Raw genomic sequence first — 5,886 nt, 5'->3', positions numbered from 1 at the left:
TTCCCAGTGCCAGCCCACTAGACCACCCTCCGTCCTCTACTGTTCTGCTGCTCAGTGTGCCAGGTTGACACGGATGTGTTGTTCATTTACTAGACCAGGATGTGATGGAATCTTTGCGATAAATCAGTGTGATTTTGCTTCTCAAGCAGAGATGGGCCTGAGACACATAGTTTAGACCCTGATTTCAAACATCTCAGATTTCTGGGGTATTTGGATCTGGGGTTTTTGGTTTGGTCCCATTGTAAAAATAGGAACCAGATGTGGAATTAAGATACAGGTTCAAGTTCCGATTTCAGAATAACTCCTCTGCAGTTAATGGAGTGACGATGGTCTAAAACTAGTGTAAGGGAGAGAATCATGCCTATAATATGCCATGTAGCAATCAGGCTTAGACTATCAAACTCGTTTCACTTAAAACTTCAGTTGTAAAGAGAGCAAAGGACAGTGCTTTGCAGCTAAGCCACCGAACCCCTCTAGCTGAGCATATTCATTAAGTCTTCATTAGAAAGCTCTGTAATTTCTATGGTGTCAAGTATCAGGGGATAGCCATGTTAGTCTGTATCCACAAAAACAACAAGGAGTCTGGTGGCACCTTAAAGACTAACAGATTTATTTGAGCATAAGCTTTCGTGGGTAGAAACCCCACTTCTTCAGATGCATGGAGTGAAAGTTACAGATGCAGACATAAATATACTATATAAGGGAGTTACCTCCCTTCTCTTCATGTGTCAGTATATTTATATACTCATCTGTAACTTTCACTCCATGCATCTGAAGAAGTGGAGTTTTAACCCACGAAAGCTTATGCTCAAATAAATCTGTTAGTCTTTAAGGTGCCACCGGACTCCTTGTTGTTTTTGTAATTTCTGTGTTGGCATTGCACTACTCTTCTTTGACTAACCTCAAACAGGCTTTCAATCACTGCTAATGCATCAAATGTCTGTAACATAAAGGAGAAAATGATCTTGGGCTTTGGATTCTTAAATGGAAATATTCTTGGTAGCTTTCAGTGTTTTTCTGTGTTATTTTTTCTAGCACCAAGTATTGCCCAAACAAATAATCAGAGGGATGGTGTTTTCCTCCTGATGGTAAGAGTTTTAGTTTAGTCTAATGACACTGAGCACTGAAAGCCTGAAAAGTCTTAGTTGTGCTGTGTGTGGAAGGCTCATTGAGCTAAAATTGGTTTTTCTATTATCTATTGGAGCAGGAAAGACTGTCGTGGGAGCCTTTATTTAAACTTGGATGAATGCTTCCTTTTCTGCACACAATCAAGGCAAACACAGCCTCACCTTTTAACAAATGGTACAGTTTCTGGTGCTGCAAACATAGCTTGTCAAATACATTGTGCAGTTCTCCCCCCTCCTCCCCCCTTCATCCCATGACTTCCTAATTCTTTTCAGCCTCTTATAAAAAGCAGTAGGTGTTCTCCAACATGAATAGAAATATCGACACAAGTCCCCCTCTGACAGCATATATGAATACAGAATGGTACTTTCCCTCTTGTTGTCAAGGCCAAATTAGGGTTTATGGGGCCCTAGGCAATGCAGAGGCAAGTATTCAGGATGGGATGAAATCCCTGAGTTTATTCTGATTTTCTTTATTATCCCTTTTATGTTCCAGTTTCCTCCTTTTAAAAATAATTCTCTTTCACTGGAATGTTTATTTTGTCAGGAGAAGGAAGCTACATCTTCCTGTATAATTTATAAAACTTATTAATACTTCCATTTATAGAATAATCACACCTACATACCCTCTACTTCACAAAGGCATTCCAGTTAGAGCTGGCACACAATGGCTTTTTCAGTTCACTGGCACTTTCAGAAAATAAAATCTCTTTTGGGTCAGACTGCAAATGAAAATGTTCTTGCAGAAAGTCAAAACAATTGTTTTGGGTCAAACAAAATGTTTTGTTTCAGTTTTGACCATTTTAAAATGTTGATTTAAAAAAAATAATAAAGGAAACATTGAATGGAAAATTAATTTCAAACCAAAGAATTGAAACTTTTCATTTAGAAAAATGATGAAACAAAACATTTGATTTTTTAAATTTAATTTTTTCCAAATGGACAATTCAGGAAAGCTGAGACAAATTCACAAAATGTTTTGGTGTTACTGAATCTGCGTTTGCCACCAAAACATTTTTTGCTTAAAAATGTCATCCAGCTCTACTTCCAATCTATACAATAGTTCTCTAAAGATACGAACACCCAGGCTTTGGACAGTTTGACCCATGGCAGGGAAGTGATTGCTCCCTGGTCTGTGACATGGTTGTGTTTGTGCTGGGTATGTGTACTGGCAATGAGCAAAGCTCAGACAGTCTTTAGTTGATGTTGTGCTTTATTCAGGGTTCAGTAAAATGAATGCTGATTGGAATATAAGCTCCTATGAGCAGGAGCTTTGGCTCTGAGCTGTTTGTGAAGTGCAGTACGCATTCACAGAGCTACATACACCATAAAATGCAATTTTAAAAGCCACTTAAAAATATGCTCCCCCAGAAGATTCTCATTTGCACAAAACTAAGATCTACATAGGGGATCCATGCTTCCAAGCTCTGCTCCAAAAGTGGCTGCCTGGCGGCTGGCTTCCCTATTCCTTTCTCTGAGAACATGGTGAGGAAATCTTCACCATAGAACCACTCTCCTACCTAGCAATGTCTGGTCCTTGAGCTGCTGACCTGTGTGCTTCCATAGCAGTAGTCGAAACCCCTGTTCTCCCTTCTGAGACCCTCCCACCCTATGGCACACCCTGACTGCCCCAGGTGCATCTCCCCCCTAGCGTGTTCCCCCATACCTGAGACAAGGGGGTGGCCTGATCTTTGCACTTTGCCAGAAGATCCAGCACCTTACAGGTTGTAAGACTGATGCCAGCTTGTTACATTGCTTGGCTGTGAATGAGCTACACAACTCAACAATTTACAATCAAACCATACAGAAATTCACTGACTATATCCATATTTTGAAGAAATCAGCTGGACTCACAGTTTGATTGTGAGTATCCTTTAGGCAGAAGAGGAACTACATTTACCCAATAACTTATTAATTGTGAATTATTCACTTGGCTCTAGTCTAAGCAGCTTGTGCCAGGAGCACAATAAGAAAGTTTCTGTACAAGTTAGATCAGTCATCTCCTTTTTAGAAGCTGCTTCTCTCTAATTACTCTGAATGATCAGCAACAGCACACGAGAGGGGCTGGGCCAGTACTTTGCTCTCTATCCCTTAATAACCTTAATTCAGAAATCAAGGATGACTCTTTACAGGATTCACTCTCAACTAGAGTTGGGTTCAAGTATTTCCTCCACTGCATTTAGTATGTAATCTCACTCCTCTGTGTGAATGAGACAGTACCGGACAAGCCACATATTAAGCCAATAGAGTTAGAGATTCCAACAGAATATACTGGGCCTGATTCTGATCTCACAGCAATTTTACACTGGTGTAACTCTGCCAACTTTAATGAGTTACACCATGTAAAAGAGGAGAAGAGAATCAGGCACAATGACTTTCCTAAAGTGGGCTGTTATTGTGTTACCATCAAAAGCACTAGGCAGAAAGTTTTAGACCTACGAGCTTCACAGCTTACCTTTCCCCAGGAGACTGGTTTCTGCCTTCTGTGTCACGACATTGCTTTACTAGCATGTCAGGATGTAGAACAAGGGACTGGATACTCAACTTGCACGCTCATGCTGAGATTGGGGGGAAGCAAGGGTGACCCTAAACCACCTTCACAACAGCCTTGATCCCAGGGATTTCCAAAGGTTGAATCATCCCCAAGCACCCCCAGGTTAGTACAATCATAGCTTTGTGGCTGATGGAGCAGCACAAAAAGGGATGTAAGAGGAGGCCAAGGAATTGGCCCAAGATCAGGAGAGAAGCAGCTCTTTACTAAAGGAAAAGCATTTTAATAGCACGCTTGAGGTCTGGTTTCATTCCGCTCTGCTCTTCACAGTTACTTATCACAGTAATGCTGAGCCTGTCAGTGGCAAAGGTCACGCATGTGAGAGCAGAGTGGAGTGGAGTCGAGCCCCCTCAGCAACTGGAACTCCCACTATGGAGGAACTGATAGTGACCACAGACTTCAGTGCCTTCAGACAGAATTCAGTGCAATGCTTTAAGCCTGGTCTTCCCACAACAGCAGCAACCACCGCCAAGAAAATGAAGAGAGAAGCCCTCTCCCAACCACACACATTAAAAAGCCCACAAAATTTCAGCAACCTCCTAGGTGAGGTTGAAGAAATCTAGTCTCTTTGTTGAGCTCTTTCTTGCTTTACTTCAATGTCCGAGGTCCTCAGACACTACAGTGATAAGCAGCAGGTAGGAAGATAGATAGATAATTCCTACCTCTTCTGTAGTGCTTTTCACCCATAAATCTCAAAGCACTTTACAATGAAGGTTAGTATTGTTATCCCCATTTCTTACAGATGGGGAAACTGAGGCACAGGGAAGGAAAGTGGCTTGTTCAAGGTCACCTAGTAGGCCAGTGAAAGAATTCGGAATAGAACTCAGGTGTCCCAGTCTAGTACTCTATCCACTAGGCCAAACTTCCCAGATAGATAGATAGATTTGTGGAACATCCGTGGTTTGATGTCAGTTTGCATCTTCCATCACAGAGCTGGCAGAAAGTTTTCCCATTCTGAGACAAACTGGAGATTTAAGTGAACATAACCTTGATTTATGAAGGGAATATATTTTCTATTATAGCTCAGTTCAGGATCATTTATTTTTCTTCAGAACGTTCTCTTCCTTGGTAATATTGGACGATTTTTATTCTAAGTTATAAATCTGACTTGGTTAAAAATAAAAAGTGGACACTCCATCTTTCAGCCGTGGTCATGTGGAATCAAACCACATGTCAGAGGGAAGTCAGTCAAGAGGAACGAGAGTTTTGCACTTTGATCAAACGTGTCCACCATTCTTACTGCAAGTACAAGTATTAATCACTGCCAAGTTCAAACTCCTCATCTTCGAGGCCCAGCACAGCTCTGCCCTTGCCAAGTACATCTGTGCTCTTGTTTAATCTAAACCTCACCCCCCCATCCTCGCTCCCTTGCCTCTTCTTTTGTCTCCCCCGCCTACTCTGGCTTCACATTTTCTTTTGTGTCTCTCTTTGTGCTTGGAACTCCCTCCCACTTTCCAGGCACCAAGAGTGGTCCCTCCCACCTCTAAACCCATTCCACTTGCAAAGCCTCCTACGCTGGTCTCCTATGCTAACAATATCTCCTCTGCCTGTACTCTTATCCTGTTCATTCTACTAATCTGAAGGCCAGATTCTGATATCTGTACTTATGGTGAATGCCACCTTATCCCACTGAAATCAATGGAATTACTTAAGGGCAACAGTACTCCTCAGTGTAAGTAAGGGTAACAGAATCTGGCTCTGAGTAAGGGAGAGCGGATGAGTACCCATAGATTCCATTACTGTAAATCCCAATGAAGTGACCAGGAACTCTGGGTACTCAGCATCTCTCAGGATCAGGCCCCTTCAACTATCCGGACAGAATAGTCAAAAGCATCTAAGCGACTTAGGAGAAAATTATGACTTTTCATAAGTACCTTTGGCACTTAGAAGCCTCTCAGGGAAATTTTCAAAAGCACAAATGGTTGCTAGGTACCTAACTCTCACGGAAAGCCAATGAAACTTAGGTTACCAAGTGCCTAAGTCTTTTTGGAAAATGGGATTGAGGCTCCTAATCCCTTCAGTGCTTTTGAAAATTTTACCCTAAATCCTTTGGGACAAGGACCCTAGGCTCAGCCTGTGTTTTTAAATCACTTTGCCAATGTAATTGCACCAGAAATGGACAAATAGCAATATACAAGAAGCCTAAGCAGTAAAGAAAGACTTTCCTTAGCTTATATCTGAAATGCAACACAGTGGATATTAACAATTCAG

Source organism: Chelonia mydas, chromosome 18 (assembly GCF_015237465.2).
Source record: "Chelonia mydas isolate rCheMyd1 chromosome 18, rCheMyd1.pri.v2, whole genome shotgun sequence".
NCBI classification, from domain to species: Eukaryota; Metazoa; Chordata; order Testudines; family Cheloniidae; genus Chelonia; species Chelonia mydas.
The sequence above is the reverse complement of the archived record's forward strand: the minus strand, read 5'-3'. Positions refer to the sequence as shown.